This window comes from Pseudopipra pipra, chromosome 4, assembly GCF_036250125.1.
Source record: "Pseudopipra pipra isolate bDixPip1 chromosome 4, bDixPip1.hap1, whole genome shotgun sequence".
Taxonomy (NCBI): Eukaryota; Metazoa; Chordata; class Aves; order Passeriformes; family Pipridae; genus Pseudopipra; species Pseudopipra pipra.
The window spans coordinates 51,584,243-51,610,149 of NC_087552.1; the positions used below are offsets into that span (position 1 = coordinate 51,584,243).

At 45.1% G+C, this 25,907-nt stretch overlaps 1 long non-coding RNA gene across 1 annotated transcript in view; it reads left to right on the top strand.

Annotated features, from left to right (window-relative positions):
* LOC135413871 (uncharacterized) overlaps window positions 1–7,031 on the top strand; it is a 9,587-nt gene extending 2,556 nt beyond the window's left edge. The window contains exons 2-3 of the long non-coding RNA XR_010430456.1: window positions 4,728–4,981; window positions 6,558–7,031. This is a non-coding gene — a long non-coding RNA (uncharacterized LOC135413871). The remainder of the gene's footprint in view (window positions 1–4,727; window positions 4,982–6,557) is intronic.
* The last annotated feature ends 18,876 nt before the right edge of the window (window positions 7,032–25,907 follow it).

Genomic DNA, 25,907 nt, shown 5'->3' on the forward strand with positions numbered 1-25,907 from the left:
TCAGAGGCCGGGGAGAACCAGACCAGGGGACGGGGCCCTTTGGGTGAGGATTCCTGGGGCAGCCGAGGGGGAAGAGGCCAAGCAGCGGCCGAGGAAAGTTTTCCTCGGTGGGAGTCCCCCTCCCCCGTGCTCCCTGCCCAGATAAAGCCCTTCCTGACAGGGGAGGGAAGGGGCAGGCTGCAGGGCAGGGGCTTCCCTTTGGTCTCAGTGTGTGTTCTGTAAAGTTGTGACAGATTATTAGTAAAGGGAGGGGTTTCGCAATTTGATGAAGATATAACACACTCTGGACTATCCATCCTCCGGGTCCATTCATCAGCGGCAGAGGCAAGGAGACGGGGAGAGAGGAGCTCTGTTCCTCTCCCCCACAGCAATTCATCATTGCGGCTGGATCGGGAAGTCTTGTCCTTTGCGACCCGCTCCCCTGGCTGCCGTCCCGGGATCCCTGTTCAGTCATCTCCGGCCCAGACCAGCCCTGCGGAGGGACCGGGGCTGCCCCGCGCTCTCTCCGCGCCCGGGGAGGGGCGGCCGTCACCGCGGCCACAGGACACTCGCGGGGGTCCCGAAGTCCCTCTCACCATCCCCGACGGGGACATCTCCCTGCTGCAGGATAGATATAACGCTTCTAGAGGAGAGCTGAGGTGCCTCGTACAGGAATCAGGCGAGATGGAAAGGGACAGACGAATAAACACATAGATAGATACGGACGGGGCGAGGATGCTCCTATGGCAGTCTTTTGTTTAGGAGTGAGTGATCCTCATTGTCTGTCGACGTGGAGAAGAGAGGAAATTAATTGCAACCAATTAATAATTAATCCCGTTTAAACAGCTTTATTATCACCCACGAACGAGAGGGAATTGGTCTGATAACCCCCCGAAGACCGAATGTCAAGTTTAACCAAATAGTTATTGCTTTATCAAACAGAGTCTGCAAATAAATTAATCAAAAGCAAATATGTTCTTTGTGCGGCTCGTTTGCCGGTAATGGATGGATATGAAGATTTGCCGATATTATTGTCTGTCATTCAATCTAACAAAGTGAACATTTATTGCATATATATTAAAAATTATCCCTTAATCGAGTGGGGCTGGGGTTGCAGTTATTGGAGTCTTCCCAGAGGTGAAGTCCCCTTGGATAGGAGAGGGGAGGGCTGCTCTTCGCCTCCCGTGCGATTCCCTTCAGAACATGTTTCAAAATTGCTTTAATCCACCGCTAAATTAAGCTGTTTTACTAACTGTCCACGATACCATAAACTGTTTGAGGAGCTAATGGACGAGATGTTACAAAAATAGTGGACGTGAAGCACAGAAGAGGCGATATATTCGCCCGGGAGTGATGGTCAGGGACCCAGCCACGGTAGACAAGCCCTCTTTGTCTCCCACTTGCTTACATCATTTTCTAATTAGGCATAAAATTGTCTTCATACACTGGTATCGCTGGCTTCATAAACATAACCATTATGGTTCATAAGGACCCCATTGTGGGGAGCCCCTCTCAAAATAGAAAAGGATCTGGAGAGGCCCAAAGAAAAAAACATCCCCTTTGTTTTCTCTTTTGAGAAGACGGATGGGCAATGTCACGCAGAAGATTACTTTAGACTATTAAATTGTCAGAAAGGAAGAATTTCCCTATTAATAAAGGGATTATGGGGGAGCGATGGAGCTGGATGCTGGAGGCTGGCGAAGCGCAGTACCTGGCGCAGGGTGCTTAGGGATGGCGGGACAACGCGCGAGAACGGCACCGCACGGCCCATGGGAGCCGTGGCATACCCGCCGTGGCATTCCTGGGAGCGAGGCCGGCCGTGGCTTGGTGCCACGCACCCGCGGAGCAGCGGGCAGCCCCGGCCTCGGCGCCTGGATAACTGGATGGAGATGGATGGAGCCGCCTATCGCCCCCGACGCGGTGTCAGCCCCCGGACAATTACTGTCTCCAGAGGGATGGACAGACTGACTGACACTGACCTCTGCCCACGAGCCCACTGGCGGCCCCGAGGAGCTTATGTGCAATTTGCTGGATTTCGTTTACAATAACCCGACTTGACATAAATAACTCTCCATGCTGTGTCTACGCCCGCCTGACCTCCTGAACTAGCGCAGAAACACTGCCGTATTGATCAGGGGCGCGGGGGTTTTTTGCTTCTTTTTTTTTTTCCTTCTTTTTGGTCCGAGAAGACCTGCTCGCTCCGTCCCGCGGTCCCTACCCTTCCCCGAGCCGGACCGGGTCCGGTCCCTGCGCGGGCGTGGCAGCTGGGCCCAGTCGGTTCCCCGCGCAGTACTGAACAGAGCCCTACTGAACTGGCGGAGTGGTTCTATTTCTTCAGACCCTATTTTAACTTGAGGGCGCTCTCCTGACATTAAAACCCGGCAGGAGTTAAATTTCATGTCGCGACAGATATCGGCGAGCCGTGACGCCCGATGAGGACCGACAGGGGAGACCAGGGGAGGCATGGGCTCCCCGAAAGCCTCCATTCCCGCTCCTTTCCGCTCTCCCGCCCTTCCCTGCACTGACTCAGAGCCAGACCTTTGTCTCGACCCCTGTTGGAAGCTCCGCGGGGCGTGCGGGGAGGAACGGAGGAAAAAGAAATAATCCCGAACGAAAGTAAAGAGGGAGAAAGGGACTCCCCGGCAGAAGCCTTGCGGAGCAAGGCTGGTGTTATCCATTTAGTGTGACATATGGAAATCTCCCGGCGGAGCCACAATTAAAGGAGCCGGTCCTGCGTCCTTTATTCCCCGCTAACTTTTGTGTTAAATGTTAACAACCTGGCGCTATCCATTCCGGCTCTATTACCAAGTGAATGTTGACTCCAAGGCTGCCTTCCTTTCTGCCTATTCTGGGGCTGCCTCCCACGCAGATTTATGTATTTTTGATATTAAATTCCTTCTATCATTAAGCCTGCTCTCTTGTTGACTTTCATTGACCCCTGCCCTTGTCCCCATACTTTTCCATATTTAATACAGAAACATTTTTGCCGGTGCCCTCCCCTCTTTGTTACCTCCCGGTTGACTGCCGTCCCTAAAGGCATGTGCTGTTTGCTCTGTTGTTGAACTTGGTAGGGTCACATAGTCTTGTGCTGTGATATCCTCCGTATTTCCAGCCCTGAGATTCTGGGGAGGTGCCTTGTGGAACAAGCCTTTTTTTCCCCTAGCTACCGGCTTCCTAATGACTTAAGCAAACACCTTCGCTAATGATCCCCCAGGCTCCCTAATCCCCTCGGGGTTTTGTTTAGCTGAACTCCTAGTGCTCTGCCTGTCCCACTGGTACCGTGGCCTCTCTGACCTGAGACATCGCAGCTCTTCTCCTTGGAGCAGGCTGCCTTGTCCAGCTCCGCCTGGGCCAAAGGCCAGGATCATGGGAGCATTGCATGCCACCAGCTGCTTGAGGTGACACCGAGTTACAAAGAAGAACCGCCAAAGGAAACTTCGGCTCACACAGCCAAATGAATGTGTTCATTTATCTCCTCTGACTCCGCGTTTCGCGGCGTGCCTCGGCCCTATGGCTTGACTGGAGGAGAGGCTAAACGTCCTTCCCAAGAAAGATTGGCTCACTTCTCCTAGGCCGGTCTGTTCAGTATCATTATGTGACCGATTTTCAGAATTGAAGTTGCCTGGTGTTTTGATTCTTCCCTGCCTGTGCAGTTGTGCCCTGGAGGTCCCTTCAAAATGGATGCTAATTGTTGGGGCTGCACACTGCTGCCTGCTAAAATGCCCCAGAGCTCCCAGGCCCTGCTCCTCAATGGCTTAATTGACAAGGACTTGTCTGTATTTAGGAGCAGCTGGTCCAAAGCATTGGCACATCAGTGCAATCTTAACACAGCATCCCTAGCCTGGAGGAGTATGAGGGTAAACGTGGTTAAAATGAAGGAAGATTTATAGTCGGCCCCCTTGGGTAATGCGACAGAAGACAGCTACCAAGATTTTCCCTAGTAGGGGTTTCATTCATCAGCTTCCCAGCCTTGGTAACGTGTCTAGGAGCCACGTTCCAGCTATTATTAATAATAGGAGGTGGCCATTTAGCACAATTAGGCAGGTGACAGTATTCCACAATAATGTGTGGCCCTAAACGAGACGGGGAGCCGCTAACAAACAGATCCGCGACAGAACAGTGCTGGGGCTTTGCGCAGCAGCCATGTCCCGAGTGGATCTGGGCTGGTCCAGTGGACAGCGAGTGCTCACGCACCTGCGTAGCCTCCAGCCCGCAGCTCCATATGTTGCCAGCTAAATCCTGGTAGGCATTGGTTTACTCTACTTCTGTAAGGGGAGACGGGAAAGAGCATCTCCCGGCAAACTGCTCCCTCTAAACCCTGAGCTAAACCCTCTGAAGTCACACACCGGGTTTAAAAATCATCTTCCATTGCATTTCCGAATTTTAAATTAAGGATCCTTTTAATTTCGGATACACGGATAAAATATATTTTTTTTTCCTCCCCTCTCTTTAAATGCTTCTCGTGAACTTCCCGTTTATAGAATCTAAACTTATATAATTTCTAAACGGGAACGGCTGGGTTTATTTTCTGCACAGGGTTATTCAGCGTTTTACAAAGAAGGTTTATGTCGTGGCTTAAAACTAAGGGGTTTTTTGTTGTTGTTGTTTTGCAATGTGTGGGAAATACTTTTATGTTCACACAGTCTGCATCATGAATAGGGATAATAGGTTCGGGATCCTCATTGAAATTTGAAGTTTTTAAACAGAAATTCCCTAACTTTTGCTCGTTTTCTCAACTTTTTTCGTAGGAACAATGCCAACATTGAAGCCCTCGGTTGGAGTCTGCACAGTTGGAGATCTTTGGTGCCATTTTAGACATCTTTGGATTTCATCAATCAAACTGACTGCAATTTTCCATAAAAACCCTGAATTTGGGTCAGAAAGTGGGCAAAGCAGATAAAGATCGTTCGAGCTGTCTTATAAGATGATAAATAGATATCCTTTCAGTTCAACAATGCAAGAAGTGCAGTTTTGTAATTCACTTCCATTGGTTTTGAATGCAGTGAGTCGAAACAATTTATACATGTTTTCCCATGGTTAGAAGATGTCTTTACATACTTGTCAATAGTAGCTTGACCTTTTTCCCCACTGAACTAGGAGGAGGTGCTTTTTTTTCTCCTTCTTCCAGAGTACAGAAAAGGACTGGTTTGGGTTGGCTTTTTTTCCTTTACCTCCCCCCCCCCCATCCTTCTTCTGTTTCTTTTTAGAGACTAAATCAATAGGATATTTCATCTTATCCCGAGGTTTAAGCAGATGGTAGGTGTTTCACTGCAGTTCATCACGCTGCAGACGAGGTATTTTGTTCTGTGCTGCCCTGAGCGAGTGGCCCGAGCCTGTTGGATTTGCTCGGTGTATTCTTTCACCTAACGAGTGAGAAGCCCTAAAAGTCTCGGGCGGAGACCTCGGTGGATTCTGCTAAACTGCCACAGCAGACAGAGCCTTGCTGTATGACCGAGGGAAGGGTTTCAGCCTCCCGGTTTTCTGGCTGTTCCCTAACTCTCCTGGGAGCTATGTCTTGTGGGATAACGTCCATACTCGTGCCAGCCCGTTAGATGCTACACGCATCCGAGCGGGATTGGAACGGACGGCTCATGTGTGGGAGGCCAGCGAAGGTGTGGAAACACCGTTCGCATTATCAGCACAAGGTATCTGTCTGGAGGTGTCTCAGAAAGCAAGCTGGGTGCATTGGCCTGGGTCTGCAGAATAGGGAAACTGAGGCACGGAGCTGCATTCCCAAGGTTGGGACTGGGGGTGCCCCAGCACTCCTCGGCCCCTGCCCATCGCGACGAAGCGAAGTGAAGGGCCCTTCTGGGAAGAGGGCAGGCGAGAAGGATATATGTTTGGGAGGCTTGAACTCCTCCACTGTTCCCCAGAGGTGTGCCCCGAGTGGGGCAGCTCACCGGATCCCCACTCTGCCGGCGCCCAGCCCGCCTTGTCCCGCGGGACAGCCTGCCGCTAGCTGTTCACTCTCCTGGGCTGAGGAAAGTGATGGAGGAACTAGGACCAGAGAAAAGGCCTTTTCCTTTCCTCCCCTCGCCTTGAACACGACAGCCCTGCTAAGTGCTGAACGCTCCCCGCTAATGGATAATGACCTGCGGTGTTCAGCTGCCTCCTGCTCCTCAAATAAAGGCTGCTTTTACTATTAATTGCATTTGTAACATGAGCGCAGTAGGTTCACAGTCCAAACGACCCAGAAACGACAGCATCCACGTTGCGACGGGCACAGCCGCCCCCACGAAGTATTCAGACCCTTCTGCAGAGCGCAGACGGGGTCCACGGCCTCTCACTGTCCCTTGGGCGGGGGGGGGGGGGGGAGCAAACAGTTGTGAGGAGGCGGCTCAGCTGCCCAACAACATTTCTTCCTCTGCAAAGGAGCACGTGGAAAGGGGGTGGGAAAGAGTTAAAGCAGCTCGTGGCAACTGGTGTCTTCCCACGGCCCGTGGGTGTGAAACACAGGCATTCACGCCATGCAGATTTTGGGGATGTGAACAGTTCCCCTCCCTGAGGCGGAAATTCCACCTGAATGAGATAAAAAACTTTTTTTTGCTCTTTTATTGAATTTTTTTTCTTTTTCTCAGGCGAAGATTTTGCTGTCCACCCTCCTTCCGGCTCCTCTACTGGGCCGCAGGAGAGAGGAACGATGCTCCGCAATGGTGCCCGGAGCATCAGCTGCCGCGGGGAGCACCGGGGCTCATCCAAGTCGTGTGCGAGGCCATGGTCCGGCTGGGAACAGTGGGGGTACGGCAGTAGGGGCCCCAGGCAGCTGCAGTGGGGCTGCGGGAGTTTTTGGGACACAGGAAGGAGAGAGACCACACGGTCTCCGGCCCCGGGCTGCTTAAAAAATGCTTCTGGGTATTTATAACTCCTCAGCAGGAGCTTATCAAGAGATATGCGGCAGTAGTTACACAAGATTTTGGGGACAAGCCCCTCATATTCGGGTTGCAGTTATAATCAGGGAGATGAAACAAGTAATTTGCTCCTTAGGGAGCCTTTCACTCCTTGCTAAACATCAAAAGCCACGCTAGAAACAGATAAAAGAATTTCTTCCTTGCCTCCTTGCTTGCTGTGTTCCTAAGCGAAGCTCCGCGGGACCGCGGTGCCGCTGCCCGGCCTGCTCCCGGCCGTGAGCAGCCCTCTTCACTGACACGGCTTTCTCAGGGTTTTGGTGATTTGTTTGGGGTGGTTTGTTTTTGTTTTCTGATTTTATTTTTTCTTCCTTTTTTAAATATTTCCCTTCCTTCAGTCTATCAGGCAGATATTTAAGGACATCTCTGAAGATAAAACTGACCCTAGAATTACCTACTTCGGCCCTTTCCTCTGTCAGTGACTAACTCTTCAGCCACTGCCACTGGGTGCCTCCAGAACCGGAAGGGAAGGGGCTGGCAGAACATCTCCGAGGGGAGACCTCGGATGTTTTCACACGGCGAGCGCGGCTCACGCACCTGCTGAGCGGGGCGGGGGCGGGCGGGCATTGGTGGAGCCGGCTCTTTTGGCTCCGAAGGGAAATCAATAATCTTTCGAATTTCATTCCCAGCCACTGGCACCAGCCGGTTAACGATTCAGCCGGGGATCCTCTTCAGCAGTGGATGATTTACCCAGGATGATAAATACACAGTTAGAGATTTTTCGGTTGACCTGTCTTGTAGCGGTGGAAATAACGCTCCTGATGCTGACTATTTAGGTCCCCTCCTTCCGGCCTGTCTGAGGGGGAGAATTTCTCTTTCCTTGCCTTTTTCCCGGGTAGGGCCAGAGCAGAAGACAGTCGGGGCAGGACATCGCTAGTGGCCGACGGGGGGCCGGGCTGGAACAGAGCTTTGTCCCCGTGCCCCTGGGCTTGGTTGGCGGGGACGGACAGGGCGCACCACTCCAGAGACGTCAAGCCGGAGCAGCCCTGAATGGCCCCGCATTGCGTCGCACCGCGCTGGGCCAGGCGGGGAGGCGCGGCTGAGCCGCGGGCCGGGGGCTGGCTGCTGGAGGCAGGAGCCCTCGGCCGGGGCAGGCGGTGCCACTCACGCCAGCGGGGGGCTCGCAGCTCGCTGCAGCCCCGCTCCCTAGTCTCTCAAAGCCCCTTTCAGCCGCTCTGCGGGCTCCCCACCGGAGGAGGCTGGAGCTACATAAAAGCGCATTATGAAAATTATAATATCGGGCCCAGAGCATGTCCGCGAAGGCAGCTCGGCAGCTTTCAGGCATTGAACCCCTGTTCAGCTGGACTGAGCTGTAAAATATCCATTTGAATTCGGTGCCTGAATGGAGCAGCACCAAGAACAACAAGGACCGGGGCAACAGAGCTCTCTTTATCCCCCCTGCGACTTCCCCCTTCTTGGCCATTCCTTTCCTGTTGCACCTTTCTCGCTTATGGGCAAATTCAACGGCTTTTCTTCTTCTCCTTTCTTCTTTCTTTTCCCTGAGCTGGTAGGGGGGAAGGAGTGTGGGGGGGGGGGGGGGGGGGGACGTGAGAGGGAAAGGCCCCGTGCCTTTCCTTGCCTCCCTCCCCGCAGGATGCACCCCGGAGCCGGTGGCTCGTCTGGTGGTAGTGCCGAAGAGGAAAGAGGGGGGAGAAGTACTAGGCACGCCCTGCCAGGCAGAGCCGAGCTCACTCCGGCTCCCAGCCTCACGCGGGGAAAAGAAGCCTCTTTCTCCATCCCGGAGAGCGGCTCAATCGGTCTGCTTTAGCCTAACATGGCCCCACACTCTGCGACGGTGCCACCGTTGAGACTCCATGCGACAGAGCTTTTGGCTCCATAAAACCCAAGGAGCCGGGGATGAGGAGCGACGGGGGGAGAGGGGGCCGGTTTTGGCAGTTATGATCTATGGAGGCAGATGAGCCGACCTGCTATTCAAAATACTACCCATTGTGTTCGTAATGGCCCGTTTATGACTGGAATAACCCCTTTAATATTAATAGAGCCTTTTAAGGCGGCGGTTTCCTGGGCGCTGGGCAGGCGGGTGAGCAGCGCAGGTGTTGGGGCAACCTGTGCAGGCGGTGGCTCGGCCGCGGCTCCCGGCGCAGGCAGCGAGCAGGTGCTGGCGGGACGCGCACCCTCTGAACCCGGACGAACAAAGGCTTGGCTCGCCCGGGGTCTCCGAGCATGAAGAATTGTTTAATTTCAGGGGAAAGTGAAAGGCTCTGCTTCTGCCGGGACGTGACATTTCCTGTGGTGAAGCCTGCATTGGCTGCTAATAGAGATCTAATTGATGGGTGAAGTCCCATTTCCGCGCTTTCTCCTTTATTGCTCCATCCAGTCTGTTGCAAAATATAACCTTAATCTGATTTAGCAATTCCTCCAGGATTCGGTGCAAGCTTACAGCACAGGAAAAATCGTTATTAAAAAAGTTAAAATACAGACTTGGATTCAGTGGGTTGCCTTTTTTATTATTATTATTATTATTTTGTTTAGGTTTTTTTTTTCTTTTCTTCTTCCTCTTTTTTGAGACCCAACCCCACCCAGATTCCTGGCATTTAACACGTTCCTTTTCGGTAATCACTCCTGGTTTTATGACTATTAATATCAGAAGGGATCGGCGATAATGCAGCCGCCCCTCTTTGTTTTAAATGCCACTGTCAGCGTTTCGGAGCCCAGTTTCCGAGCTCAGCGCCATGCGCGGCCTGAAGCGCAATCCCGACGGAGCGGCGCATCCCGGCCGGCAGCGTATCGCCACCCTGGGGAGCGGGGACACGAGGGGCAAGGCATCGATAAGTCTGGTGACTGACGTCGTCAGAATAAAAATATAAGGGTAAATATCAACCAGCACCTTTTTGCTGGAGCTGATTTCTTTTTCTCTCCCAGGGGATAAATAATACATCTATTTCAAAAAGGCTGGCACGGGACCCAGTGACAGCCGGCCCATTCTCTCCCTGCCTGCAGGGACGTGCACAGGGCTGTTCTCTTCCCCTGTCTGCAGACGAGCAGAGAGGCCAGAGCAGACCTCACTACCCCGGCCTTTACGCCTCTGGGCTGTTTAATGGCCCCAGCGGGGCTGCTGGATGCTCCCCTAGGCCCACAGTCCAGGAGGGGTGTGAAGGGGCTCCATAAGTCACTGACAGGAGAGGATGCCCGGCCAGGCTCATGTGCGGAGGGAGCAGACAGGGCAGAGATATATTCCTTTTAATTGATTCGCTGCCTTTTTGCCTTTTTCTTTGCCTTATTTTTTTTCCATCCGCGTTATCTGGGATAGAGAGGAGTGTACAGGCATTCTGGACCTATACAAACTCTCTTCAGTCCCCCTCGATAGGTTTAATGAGGCGGAACGCGATGAAGGGGATTTGAACCGGTCTAAATGATTGATGAAGCCTGGGGCAAGGCTGAGCTTTTTCCGGATAAAGCCCCATACATCCCCTTATAATGGCTGGATAGTGGCAGGGCTGGGCTCCTTCAAAAGCCGTGGCCCAAGCGCATTGAGAGGAAACAGGGAGGGAAGGTGCTCTGTTGTTACCTAATCAGCCAGTGCACTGAGCCACCAGCCGCCTGAGGCAAGAGAGCACTGCCAGGGAGGTGAGGCGGGTGAAAGGGGCATTCCTGACACACTCACGCACACACACAGACACACACACATGCGTACACATCCTCACATCCCCATGGAGCCCTGCCGGCCTCAGCCCACACAGCTGCTATCCACGGGTTTATGGTCATGGGCCCACGAGCAAAGGGTCTTCCCTGAAAAATGGAGTCATCTCAGTGTTCCCCAGACAAGGGCATAGGTGATGGAGATGGTGCCCATCGCAGTGTAATCCCTCTCTGGTGTGATGGCACACTTGTAACACCTGCAACACCCCCACAGACTCCCCAACACACCCAGGGACATGGGCATATGTGTGCAAAAGAAAAGTGAGCCAACAGCTGTGGAGGCTGCAATAGTAATTAAAAAGCAGATTTAAATAAAAGATGCTAAAATGCCTCTTGTCTTCAAATTTCCAAATGGAAGGGTGGAAGAAGGCCTACAAATTTGATGTCATATTCCATGGGGGTTGTGAGGTCCCAGAGGCTTTTCAGCTGACCTGGCCATTCTTTCTTTGGCTGGGAGAAATGTAAGCCAAGCCCTGTCCACAGGGAAGGTGAACTTTGTGGCAGTCATCCATTGTGGCCCCAGTAGGATGGTGGTGCTGGTGGAAAGCCATTCTGACAGGCAGGGAATAAAACAGTTCTGATCCTGACAAGCAAGGAGGGAGTGACAATTGTCCTGCTACTACGGTGGTATGCTTACATTTGTGTAAACATTCCTCAATTTAAGCCTTTTTTTTTTTAATGGCTTCTTTGAGTCATTGAGGAAAACAAAAAATAATGCCACATAATGCCTAGATGGAAAAGCTCTGATTTTATAAGAACTGATATGCAAGCATATCCTATTGATCTCAATAGTCTACAAGGAAGAGACTTACTAAGGTCTCACAGAAGTAATCAATTCACTGATTGAAATGTGCAAGATGGTACTTTGAATATTTGTATACAGGAACAGATATTCCATATGAGCAAATACTGTGTAAAATTACAAGTAGCAAAAAGTTCTGTGTAAAAATGTATCCTCTTACGAAGCAATCTTCTAAACCTTGTCTATGTCTTTCCCCTTAACAAGCGAATATGGTCTGATTACAAGGACATTTTGAAACACTGCAGTTAGGGCTCCTGGGGTGAATAAAAGTTCCTCTACAGTTTCTTATATTTTTCAGTCTAGAAAAGTTTTAGAAACAGTCTTTTCCCCTTTTATATGAGTTGAAAGTGCATCATGAAAAGAGATGGTTTGAATTATTTTTACAGAGATAGAATTCAATACAGCAATGAGAACAGCTTGTAGGGGGGAAAGGATGACTATTCATTTTTTCACTTCATCTCTTATAACTTTGGCTTTGATCATTCACCTTTGGGACCAACATCGCAATCCCCAATCAGATAAAACACTTACTGTAGTCAGCAAAGCAAAAATCTTGTTCTCCTTATGAAATCCTACTGACCTCCAAAAAAGTATCTGCACCCACAGAGTGAGTGGATTAAAGAGAGACACAAAATAGCAACCCTCACATTTGTTAACTGCATCCTCCTCATCAGCTGCCTTGGATTGGGAGTATTTACACCAATGGTTAGTAGCAAAGGTAAAAAAACCAAACAAACAAGCAAAAACCCCCTACTTGAATAGAATAACTCCACTAACTTTATACCTTTCCTGAATACTGGGAAGTTAAGGATGAATAATATAACAACTTTACAAAGAAATGCGTATGAAGGGTGAGTCATGATTATTGTTGTCTTGCAAAAGCAATAGTGTTTTGGGAAAAAAATAAAAAAGGATATAAGAAATCAGTGAGTTAAATGAAATCATCAGTACAGTGCACTTTGGCTCTGAAAATCAAAGACATTTGGAACAATGGCAAGAGAAACTGCTGGTTGTTTCTTCCCAGACAAGAACATCTATCAATCTCCATTTATCTCTGAATTATCTTGATTTTATTATTAACAATAACATTACAGCATATTCTATCCTACTCTACATCCAAGAATCTTGGAGCATTTTACAAGTATTAATGAATGAGTAGGGCATGAAAAAACACTGTTGTTTTGTATTCAGTTACTGGTGGCTTCCTGGAGGTCACAATGCACACCAAGTTTAATAGTTTGGCAACACTGTCAGGGTGAAAATTATTTATCTACTTTTTTAATGGTAAAAAAGATGTGCCATGAGATAACAATCAATGCATACTTTGACTTGGAAACAGGGCTCAGCAGTATTAAACAAAAATCAGAATCTGAGTCTGATGATTGCTAGTCTGATTCCCTACTACCAACCAAATCCCCATCTCCCCTCTATCCCCTTTTCTAGTTTAATGCTAACACTAAACTCTCTCCTCCCTCCTGGCAAGGGATACTGTCATTTGCTGGCAGAAGGAATACACAAGTATCCCTGCTGCTCTGTAATATCTCTCCTCTTCTGGAGTCTTCACAAAAATTGCTGCACAGGCACTCAGAGAATGGGTCAGTCAGGTGAGTTTAATACTAATGGGGTTATGCTCCTGGCAATTTTAACTCCCAATCCTGCATGGAACCCAAGATTTGGTTAAATTTGTTCCTTCATATGTGGTGTCTTTGTCCTGAGCATTTTCTTTCCCCTCCCAAATACGCAAGGTGGAACAGAGAGAGGTTAAGAGAGGCCAGAAAGTTGATGGCAGTGTCCAGCCAGGGAGGTTTCTTCTGGTACAGCATCCATGGGAGCAGAACAGTCAGAGGCACTGGATACTGCAAAGACCTGGAGCCTGACAGTTCCCATTAGTTTCTGAGGTTTTCAAAAGAGGTTCAAAAGTCCATCTTATTCATAATATAGTAATTTGATGGGAACTGTTCATAAGTTTTCTCCTTCCACAAGGATTTGATGCAGACAGAGGAAGTGTAGGCTCATTTGGTTTTTTCATTCAAAAGATGTTTTCTTCCTGATCAGTAAGAAGAAAACTCCACAGTGATATGAGGTCTTTTTCAGCTTAAATCAACAAAGACTTCTTCATATGACAGTTATCTGTGCATGTGTGCAACCGGAATATTCTTCTGATAAAGTGCAGGGTCAAGTAATAGGTTGCCTGTTTTACCAGTACCACTTGATCATAAACCAATGCTAATTTAGAAAAGTCAGACAAAAGCTTCTGGTTTCCTCCAAATATAGAACTACCTCTATCAGAATCCAACAGGCCCGAGGCTCACATGGATAAATCCTGTGAGAGACATGTTTAATAACCAGCATTTTGGGAGTTGAGGTAGAAACAGCTTCCCTGAGAAAGCCAATCCTCTCCCTGTCTTTTGCTATATGAAGTCAAATAGACAATCCTCTCTTTTTAGCAGATGCTTATGCCCACAAGCTTTCTAGAACATGACTGTCTCTCATGGGCTTGCAGCTAGATTTGTTTTTCTGATTAATGTATTTGAAAGTTCTTGTTTGGGTGGATTCTCTGCTTCACAGAGTCTGAAATCAAAATGATATTTTTCTTTAGTAGAACAAATCAAACTCTTACCCATTTCCTGAGATTGCAGGGAACATATCACCCACTGTCTCATTGTCATTTTTTTTCAGACTGTCCCCTGGGGAACATGCTTGGACAAACACATGCATTAACATACGACACAGAGAGTGGGATCACAGAAGCTTTATTTACACAGGAAGTTAGACAAAAAATCCCTGAATTTTCCTGAATATTTCTCCTAATAAATCCATGGAACATGTACCTAAATGCTCGAGGTTTCTGGGTTTTGTTTTTCAACAGGGAAATACTGGGCTTCCTGCTTACAGGTGAAATGGTCATTAAAGACCAAAGAATATAAAATATTTACAGCTATTACAGATATTCAAAACAAAGTAGACAAGAACTTCTGCCAGCATCTTCCAGGCTGGATACTGTAAGTTAGCAAACATGTTTTGATTGCACATGTGTGCATCTAAACAGAAAATGGCTGGCAGTCAGACATGCTGAGCTGTCCCTGTTCAGCATCTTATTATGATCTTATTTTCTCTGTGGAGGAAATGCTTTATGTTTTGCTAGAATTCCCATTTTGTTTAGGATATTTTCTTTGTGAACAGAGCCTCTTTTCTCATCTGGCACTGCCCTACACAGGCGTTTGAAAGCATCTCAGCCCTTTAGATTGCTCCAACAACGGCAGCACAGGCAGTGAAACAAGCAACAAAGATGCGCGGTGCTGTCCCCCCACTGGCGTCTGGCAGAGGCTCCTCCTGTCAGTGGTCAGTTGTTATAACAGAAGAACAAAGTGCCGAAACTGCCTGCAGCTCCATTCAGCCTCGCGGTTGCCCAGGCAGGCAGGCAGGCCAGCAGCCAGAAGCCAGCAGGCAAAATTTAACAGCCACGCTTCAAAACACTAGTAACAGCCATCAATAGATCCATAACTCTCAGCTCTCCAGATATGGGGTCATCTTTCAATACTACCCCACTGTCATATACAACGTTTGTCTTGTCCTGCATTCAACTAATTGTGTCAATCTACGGGGTGACTCTATAATACACATATACAATAGCACAATGAAAGCAATAATCTCCTACCCAGTCTCTTTATTTATTTAAGTGCTATTACAAAGTTTCCTGCAGCAAAGAGAAGCTGGGAGGCTACAACCTATTCGAGCCATGCAACAGCTATCCAGAAGAAAGAATGTGGTGACTTAAATAAGTTACATGTCTCTGTGACTTTTTTCTTTTTCCAACCTGACAACACTACCAAGTGGTACGGAGGGGGTTGGGGAAGTGACTTTATTAAGACTTTGAAATTTGTAGTACAAAAAGAAGCAGAAATCCTAATAAACAAAATTTGTGATTCCTAGGTAATTATTTTTTGTTCTGACATTTTTAAAGGGAATATTCATAATTTATATTTAGTATGAGTAAAATGCTAATACAAGACATATAAAATAGCTCAAAGCTTTCTCAGTTTAATGGTTTTGTGACTCTAGTTTTTTAAGCCCTAATATCATTATGTATCTTTACATAAATAACTTTCATAGTAGCAAAATTACTCCTTTTTTGCTCAGAATTCTGTTTGGAGAATTACAACGAAGTACTAGATATTGCTGTTCTCAGCATCATTGCATTAATTCCACAAATGACCACTTTTGGCTAATGTTCATAATCCTCATAATCAATCAACATTCGTTCTTCCTCTGCTATCATCCCAACACACTACCAATTCCCCTTTGCAAGGACTCACACCTCTTGGGCCCGGCCACAAATAGATGTTTCAAGGATGTCTAAGGGTGGGGCTGTTTGCTGGGATCAAGGTGGCCTCCTGATCTCTGTAAGTACCTGCAGGTCAGTAAGATCTAGCTACTGACTGTAAAATCCTTGTAGATGACACCATGACTTATTACAACATCTGGTAGATCTGCTAGCAGGGATGGAGCTTTTCCTGCTTGGACTCTGTCCCAAGGTAGATGGAGATAACTAGCCTGAGATCATTGAACTGTGTATCCTGAATACTGTCCACCCAAAAAACAGTCCAGCCATATTAGACTTGCACTGAGAGACTGAATACAGACCGAAAAGCCAGATGGGGAGAAGTCTTCTCATATAAGCAGATGATCTGGTGAAGAAACGAGAGAAACATATGTAGCGGGAAGTTCAATATATCACAACACATACTAAATATTCCAGAATGGAAAGTTTTCTGATTGGCATATATTTGACTAATGTTGTGAAAGATATCCTTTGAGGAGTTCTTAAAATAATCTTGTGATTAGAAAAAATCCTTTCATTTTGATAAAAAGGAAAATTCCTATTTTCTGAAGAAGTAATGAAAAAGTAAAGGAATGGGTCAAAATGACAAACACACATCTTCAATAATACATCACCACAATGATTTACAATATTGAGGGGAAGAAGAATGAACATGTTAAGAGATGCCATTCTCCATATCCTATAGATAACAAAAGCAAAAAGAAGTTTCTCCACTGAAGCCATTCACAGTCACAGAATCAAAGAATCATGGAATCAATGGTTTGGGTTTGAAGGGACCTTAAAGATCATCTGGTTTCAACCTCCATGCCATGGGCAGGGACACCTCCCACTAGACCAGGTTGCTCACAGTCCCATCCCACCTGGCCTTCGACACTTCCAGGCAGTCAGGCAGTGCTCTATATCTCTCAAAAAGGCTGTAGCTGCAAGTATCTGGAGTGGAAGGACCTACTGACAATTGTGCCCATGCTGGAGCACCTTCTCCATGAGCATTTGACAGGCTTCTGACAAAACCCAAGAAGGAACCCTCAAAGCAGGAGTGTCCAGCTGACAGGACCCAGCTGAACAGAGTGGGCTCTGAGTGAGTGTGGGGGGCACGTGTTGCTTGTTAAACTGAACTCTGCTTGATTTGCTGCAGTGGTTTGTAAGAGTTCTCAAACTTAATTCTATTTCAAGAAAATAAAAATACCAGAGTCCTAAATGAGCTCGTCTGTAAAAGTTTGACTATGGGAGATCTAGTCACACTGTGAGTCTTTCCTTGGTGTTTAATAACCTGACTGAATAATGAAAGAGATTTTAGGTGAACATCATGAACAAACCAATCCTGCCCTCTGTTTTCATATAGCTCTTCGTCTTTAAACATTGGAACAAGCTTCCTGTGAGAAGTTCATAGGACACAAATAACAACAGGATGAGAGCTACAGTACTGGAATACATCAGAAATAAGTTAAAGGATATCTATATAATGAGATGCAAAAGGCAATTACAAACTTTAATATGACCAAACTTTTATATGGAGACCTGAGAGTATTTTCAATAGAATGCTTCTTAAAACAGAGACAAAAGCCATCATATTTTAAATTAAACCCTCCAAACTTATTGGAAGCAAGAATAGAATTCTCTTCCTTGTTGGGAGAGATTTCCAGAAGAGCCATTTCCAGGATTTTTAGATTTTTAACACTGACAGTGATCAAAAAGCCAAAAATGCTCTCCTCAGTTTATTGGTCTACTTCTCTGTAGCACCTTATCCACAGTAACAATTTCCCCTGAGTCTGGTGTCCGTGATGAGATAAAAGGGGACAATATCACACAGGATTTACCACTTGTAAAATTTTTTTCCAATCAATATTTCTAATGTTAAAAAACCATAAAATTGTGATATCAGTAGCCTAGTAACAGGCTTAAGCAACCAGAAAATATAAGTATAGAGTACATAATTTAGCTCATAGTCCTAACTTAATCAAAATTTGCCTGAGAGCAAAAGAGTGAGGACTTCAGGGTATGTCCCATCACTGCCCCTTCCATTTTCTTGCATGTCAGTGCTTACTCACAGTCTCAGTACAAGGGAGAGGGGGGAGGTGTGCTAGATGTAAGCACAACAGTGATGGAGACAGCATGCTTGTTACAGAATATAATTTCAAGTACATTATAACTGGAGATGTCTTACATAAGGTCAGACCATACACGAATTACATGTGCACAGCCAGAACTTCTAATTGTGATAGCTGCAAAGAGCAGGCTCTGAGTCACTGGGAAGTGAGCTGGTTTCTGTAGATACCTCCTTTGAGAGAGTAAATGCATCTCCTAAAAGACTACCTTCAGAAAACAGTCTTTATATATATATATATATATATATATATATATATATATATATATGTACACATAGCTACTCTCTACATAAATGCAGTTGTTTGAAATAAGCAGGATTTTCAGCAATGTTGTAATATTTGTATATCTACAAAGTCACTATCTATTCCATATACACAAACATCCGCCTACACAGAAAATAATTGTGGATAATTCAATGTTCAGATTCGATAATGGATGCTCAAATAAATATGAGAATTCCAAGCAAATTTGTGCAAATGAAAAAAGATTTCCTCTGACATAATGGCATGGTGCAAGGCTGTCTGTAATGAGCTGTAATTTGACTGGAAGAGCATTTTAAAGGGGTTGATCCATCCACTGGAAGACCAGCAACTGCTCTGAGACTAGAAGCAATGAGCCAACCTGCCTCGTCTCAGAGGAAATTACACCCCAAGCAGGCCAAATTTCTGACAACTTCCATAAATTATTTCAGATTTTCATATTTCAAATTTCATCTGCATTCATCATGTGAGTTTGACTGGGGAAAAATGTCTAGGAGGAGCTCTGCTAACATTCAGTGCAGCAGTCCCAGGAGCCTGCCCTGGGACTAGATAATTGAATTTAGTTTTGATTAGATTATTCTTGCTGCAGTCTACTGCCAATCTGAAGTATTGTGCCTTCTCTTCTACTTAACCTTCCTGCCCCATGCCTGCTCCAGCCTGCATGCAGCTCTCTGTATTGCAGAATATATTTGAACAATCAAACTTAGGAGTTATTATTTTGCTTTCCATTGTCCATCCTTATAAAAGCACACATCTTTCACTGGGTTCCCTCTTCCCTGAAATCAGATTACTTCTTTTTTTTAAGTTTGTAATATTGTTTACCATTTTCAGTGGAAAGTGCCCTGTAATTTAGGTGGAAAATCTAAAATCATTACTACATCTTGGATGATGCAACATACCATAAATAAGGATCATTTCTAAAACAGCTATAATCATCACTGGTCAATACACATGAGAATAAGAACAGATAAATAATGAATTAATTCATCTATTTAACTAAAAATCTGTTGTTAGCCAAAGTTATTAATCAAACCTTTAGCTAGTGGTCAACAGAAAAACAAACAAAACACACCCACATGCGCCCAAAACTAGCTCCACAGTCTTTCTTTGAAAGTAATCCACTAGAAATGCAGAATATGAACTTTTAGCAAAAAAACCCAAAACAAAACCAACCAAAACCCAAAAACCCCAACAAAAACAAAACAAAAAACCCCCACTCATCCCCAAAAAACCCCCCAAAACAAACACCTTAAGCCCCCACCAAAAACATTTATGAAAGAAGCGTGGCAGAACAACAAAACCCTTTCATGTGAAATGTAGCTAAATGGATTTTGTATAATTGTTACTAGCAGTAACTAACTAAATGCTAAATAACTAAATGCTTCTTAATGTATAGGCATTATTTTAACCCATTTACAGAATATGAGTGAATTTATACATGTTTCAGGAGCAAAATATATGTAACGCTCCAAGCCGTAGTCTGGATTATTAGAAACACAGATAAGGTAAACAAAGCTAATGCTGTTCTTTAAGTAATATCTATCACTTCCCTGTTATTGAGTTATTTCTTTTAACAATATAGGGGGTTTTGATGCTATGTGTCTGAGCTGAGGATTTTAGATCCTTTATTGTTCTCCATTTTGATGAAAAAAAATTGAATTGGGGTCTGTTATATTGAGTTTTGTTCCGTAAATATACTGAAATCATATTTTTGTTAGAAACTATCAATAAATCCAGTATAAGAAAAGTAATAAGATACAAATATGAGCAGGACCTTTGCAAAGGAAATATTACAAAGAGAGTGTGCCCATAAAATATATTAGGGAATGTGCTTTCTCCCTTGTGTTTGAAGAAAATACAGAAGGAACTACAGGGAATTGTGCTATTTTTAATGAAGTTACAGCACAAGGAATCAGATGACTTTAACTGCTGGGGGATAATGTTCCAGAAAATAATCAAACATGAATTGCTAATGCATAGATTGTCTTAAAAGGCCATTATTTACCAGCTTGAAGATTTGTTTCTCATTAACACAATTTACCAATGCAAGGCATATCACTCAAAAAAACACATATAGCTATACACAACCCCTACCTATGTATATGAAGTCATATGTATAAATACATATGTGCACACGCATGGTTATTTTGTGTGCACATATGCACATAAATGTACAGATGGGTTTGTATTTTTTGTGTGATTTCTGTTAATCTAAGAAAAGAATCACCACCACAAGATCTGGGGAAAACAAATGCTGATAGGAGGGAGTAAAAAATTAAAGTCAGCAAATAAAGTGTGGAATGTTGCCCGAAGTGCAGTTAAAGGTAGAAGGAAAATAGCTGTACTTGCTCCTAAGAGTCCCACTCTCCAAGAATATACTGCATTTTCATAGCAGTTGCTGTGCTTACATACTCAAATAAGGATTTGAGTATGCAAGAAAGGGCCTACAGACTCCACTGTACAGCTGCAATGGGCATGAGAAACCCAGAAAGGCTTCCCAAAATGTATGTGTTTCTTGCATTTACTGAACAGTCTCCAGGGTGGCACAAGGGAGGAATTCTTCTGACATCATCTGGTTTTGTCTACATTTTATTAAAAAACAATTTACATTCAGCAATGGGAGCTGTCTTAAAGACCTATTGTTTTCTCTTGTTTCAAGCAGCATCAATGGCTCATTCCTGCTCTTCCTGAACTTAACAACCTCGGGCTCCAGCATTGTACAGCTGTTCAGGGCTGTGAGGAATGTGGGAGGTGGCTCTCAGCGATTTGCACCTGACACGGAGATCATACGAGGCAGAGTCAGGACTCACTAATTTCAGATAGCCCATGACAGTTCTGCTTTTGTGTTTTCTTATATGCGTTGTACACGTGAGCCTTATGCCATAGACAGTGTTTCTTGTTTTGAAGTGGATGAAAAAGTCCCTGTTTTCCTTGAAACAAGTATTGAGAAGTAATCCTGACTTCATAGCCTTAAATATGTGACAAATAGGTTGTTTGCAGCATCATTCGTGCTCTATTTGAACTACTGATAGGAATATGCATTATTATTTAGAACCACACCAAATTAAACCTTTTCTGTTATGCAAAAGAATATTATATTCAGTATATTTAGCTAAGAAGAGTAGTCATGACTAAGCTCAGTTAATTCTAATATAATTTATAGGCATTAAAATTAAACGGCTGTTTATGGTTTTCATGTTGTGCACAATTTCGATCACCATCAAGCATTACAAGTTTGATTGATCCATGTCCTGCTGCTGATAAGGGACATTTCTGCCTCCCCTCTCTGCTGCTCCTCTCTTCCCTTCCCCCTCTGCCCTTTTTCCCAGTGTCCAGATTCAGCTCAGTCTCCAGCTGCTTTGCTTTTTTTACTTGATAACAGAATTAGGACCTTAAAGGTCTTCTTTCCATTTTCCAACATAGATGCCCTGATCTTGCTTTTTCTTTTTCTTTTTTTTTTTCTTAAGACTCCTAACTTCTTGAATGAAGTTTTCTTCAGGTTCCTAGCTAATGGTAAATAAAAAAAAAAAAAAGGAAAGAAAAAAAGGAGGAAAGTAAAAATGGATAATGGTTCATGGTCAAAGTGCAGGTAGAACTATCAAAACTTGGCTTTGACTTATTGGGCCATGAAGAACATTGACTTAAGGAATGATTTAAAGCATTTTGTCAGTTCTCCATACCAAAAGGTCTTAGAAAGAGAGATGGGCTGTGCCAGGGCAGGGCATTTTGCAGGGGGTCCCAAAGATAAACCTGTAAGAAAGAGCCAGGCATCAGGGAAAGGTTGGCTCCTAGGGGGAAAAAAAGCAGTACCTACTAGAAGATATTGATATAGCTGGGGTTTTTTAAGAGCTTTTTTGAGAATTGTTTGTGACTGAAACAGAGATTTCTACTGAAAGAAACCAAAGTCTTTCCTGCACAGATTTGCACCATAACATCTATTTCCAAAAGGTCTAGCTAGAAAAGTGTAACCAAAAGTGCACTTTTCAAAGACACAACATAGGAGGCCATAGAAGATTTTTACTACTGTTATTGTTAAAAGAAAAAACTCCTTTCATCTTAAGGCCCTGTCCCTTATGACATGTGATGAATATGTAATTTAATTATAGGAATATTTTATTTAATCCTTTATTAAAGGATTTTATTTAAATAAAACTAGGACTCCAAGGATAACACATATCCCACTTGGGTAACAGAGATGATTTCCTGTGATAAAGTCAGAGCCCTGGAAAGAAGAAACGTTGCTTGCAATTTCAGAAGGTAGAGTTATTTTAAAACCTAGAGAGAGTTTTTTCAAAATATGGAGGAAAGATGGAGCATGATATTTGGAGATAATTTACTATCAAAACACTGCATTCCAAAAGGTATTACCTGCACTCCCACATCGGACCTCGCATTGCCAACCATTCAGCTTCTCCCTATATAACAGCCCACATCTCCTAAGGAGAGCAAAGGGTTTCTAGATACGGACAAGCATTTCTTTTCTTCCTATGTAGCATTTACAAAAAGTATAGAAACCAGTTTTTTCAAAGCAGCTCAGGTTTTGCCTGCATTAGGCTGATTTCTCTCAGAGGTTAGAAAAGGACCCTCAGCCAGCTGATGCCCGAGGCACAGGGCACCAGAGAGAGACCAGCTGGTGCACAGGATGCAGCTCCCCTCTCCCCAGAGCCTGGGCCCTGCAGCAGGACTGGGTCCTTAGAGCAGCTCTGTAAACTCTTTAGCTTTCTTGGTGCCAGAGCAGCTTGGAAATGAGTGAGCTGTACATTATTTCCTAAATCTGACCTCCCTTTCTCCTCCCAGAAGGTCTTGGCTCAACAGTTTGCCCAACTTTAACCATTTTGCATCTAGTAAGTCATCCCAATTTGTAAATTACTTTATATTTAGCATTACAGTGGTTCATTGCACAGTGCAGCTGATTCCCCTCTTTCTGAAAAGAAAAACAAGTCCCAAATCACACTGAAATCAAAGTAACATCAACATTTGTGCCTGCTCCTCAGAAGAATTTCAGTTGTGATTTTGAAAAAACGAAACTTGGACTGAACCTACCTTCTGCAGATTTCTAGAACTAAACTCAAGGTAAAATCTTATGAAAAGTTTTAAATGGCTTAGTTACTTTTACATATATATACATGTACATACACAGAGACATCTGGGTTTATTCAGTGCCTGGAAGTAAAACAGACATAGCAGCATGAGAAGGCTCATGTCTTAGTATCTGTTACCTTATTGGAAATTGAGATAAGGATATCTCACACTAAAAAAAAACAAACTCTACTAATTAGATTTCCAGTTAAATTATGCACACTGAAGAACATCTGATTTTCCAGCCATAAATCCAAACTTTGCAGTTCTGGATCTCTTTTCCTCTCCATAATGTCAACCCATGCTTCTCAATGAGCAGGTTTAACACAGCTCTAAGGTTCTGGCCTTCCTCCTTCATCTCCTTAGCACAAACACTGAAATAGTGGTGAGGCAGCTGTGTCCTCTGCCCAGAACAGAATATTAACTCTTCTAGCACCCAGAATCCTAAAATGCCTCTCAGTGCCTTACCCCCTGGCCATACAGCATGTCACCAACACTGAGTGATGATCAAACCCATCAGGGTCTACACAAGCCATCACCTCACCAGCAACCTCTGCACTCCGCACGTTCAGCAGGATGGGATGTAAGCAGGAAATTTCAAACAATTTTTTTCTAAGGGATTTTGGTTTTGTTATCATGTGTTAATGAAAGACAGTAAGTCAGTTGAAGAAAAAAGTGACCTCAAAGGCTTCAAAGCTTTTCCAGAGGCCAGTGGCTGACATCAAAGGCAATATATATACAGCTGACAGTTAAAGACTTGGATTCAGGAGTAGGAGTGCAGCCTCCAGTTGTGTCCCCACTACATGCAAAGGCAGTTCAGTCTAGGGATAGTCAGGAGAAATCCATTCTTTCACTGGTCAAAAAGACTTTACTTAATGCCAAATCGTATCACTGCATGCTGATCTTTTATTTCAAACTTTAGACATCCATTTTTTTATATGCTTGCCTAACAAAATATCCACAAAAGTTCCAAAGCATCATTCCAGGGAACTCTGTAACCTGGAGGACTGATAAAATCAAACTTTTTCTACTGGCTGAATTTGCAATGCCTCACACTGTAGCAGAACCAGGACTGACTCAAATCTTCCCAGTAAACACAAGCAAAATTCAATTTCTCAGTCACAGCAGAGCAGCTCCTTGGCACCAGCCCTCTTGGATGACTCAGAGCCCCAAGGCTGAGTGTACTCCCATGGCCCCACTCAGCACGTCCATCCCTGCTCTCCACCTCCTTTGTTCCTACCCCATTTCCCATTTGTATCAGCATCCAGCCAGAGCTGGTGGCAGGGACACTGTAGTCCTTGGGGACAAGAAACATGGCCATCTCCCAGCCCCATCTTTGACATTCTCACCTGGCTGAGAAGCAGGTGAACAGAGGACTTCCCTCTTCCCAGAAGCACAGGCTGCCCTGCGCTTGCAGGTGGGCAATGTGGGCCAGCTACACTCACAGCCCCAGGCTCCTTTACCTGGGCCTGGGGCTTTGCAAGCCTTCTCAGACTCCTGTCCTGAGTGAAAGCCTAATTTACTTACTCCTGGATGTCATCCTGAATCCAGCTGGCTTCTCTCTCACTTGTAAGCCATGCAGGCTTAGAAGCAGATGCTTCTGACACTACAGGTCTCAGATAACTTTCTGGATTTTATACATCCACGATGGCATTTCTCATTAGTAATCATTCCAATAAAACTCATAGAAGTCATAGTGCTCTATATCAGGGCCATCTTCTAGGACCCCGATGCCCTAGTGTTAGTTGTCCAATCCTTAGGTCAGTGAAGTATGTGCCACTTTTGTGGGTTTGTGGCTCTGCTTGCTGTTTGGAAAGGATAGGTAAGCGGTGCCTCACGTCCAGATAGGAGATGGAAGATGGTCCATTGTTCGGATGGCACCAGGAGGGAAGGAAAAATGAGCTTCAGTGAGACACAGTAATTACTCAGTCTGGACTGTACCATTTCCTGCAAGAACCTATTTCTTCCAGCAGAGATCCTTCATTCTGTTCCCAAGTAGTTTAGCTAAATGAGGGTTATTTTGAGCCTGCAACAGTGTTTCCAGATTTGATTCAGTGAAATTTATTAAAAAATATGAAAGGTTAAATGGCTGCTTATGTTTCCTCTCCTGAGATGAAAATGCCGCACACACAATTACACCGCAGTAATTCTTCCTCCCTGTGTGTTTTTTGAGGACCACAAGAAACAGCTACCAAATGTCGCCATACATTGATCTCTGCGGGAAGGGACAACATAGGTACTGCGCTGTGTTCTTTCCTGTTCCTCCCTCTTCCTTCCCTTCCCTTCTATGTGTGCAATCAGTCACAGGCTGAGCTGACAGGGATGGGGGGGTGGCCCTGCCCTGCTGCACAGGTGCTCCTATGAGCGCTCCTCTTGGCATTTCTGGGGTAACTGCAGGGAGAGGAGTGGAGGGATGGAGGGCTTGAGGGTCTCCTTAGCTCCCTTCTTGCCTCCCTGGGAAATCTTTGTTTCCTACCAGCTGAATTTTTTTCCTTCCATTTTGGGAATGTGGGTCTCATTAATGAGATTAATGGGAGTTGACTGTATGTACAAAGAGGACAATGGGTCCCTAAGAACCATGCCTTCTTTGGGGAATGTCAGTACAAATGGGGAAGACATGTAGACTTGTTGTGATCTTTGTAGATGCCAGAATACTACCAGAACAACAGCGTAGCGTGGAGGTTGCTGGCAGCCCTTGCAATGGGAAATAATTATTGATGGTCAGTAGAGGGTACTTTACTTAGCGTAAAGGTTGGTGTCCCAGTGGCTACCCA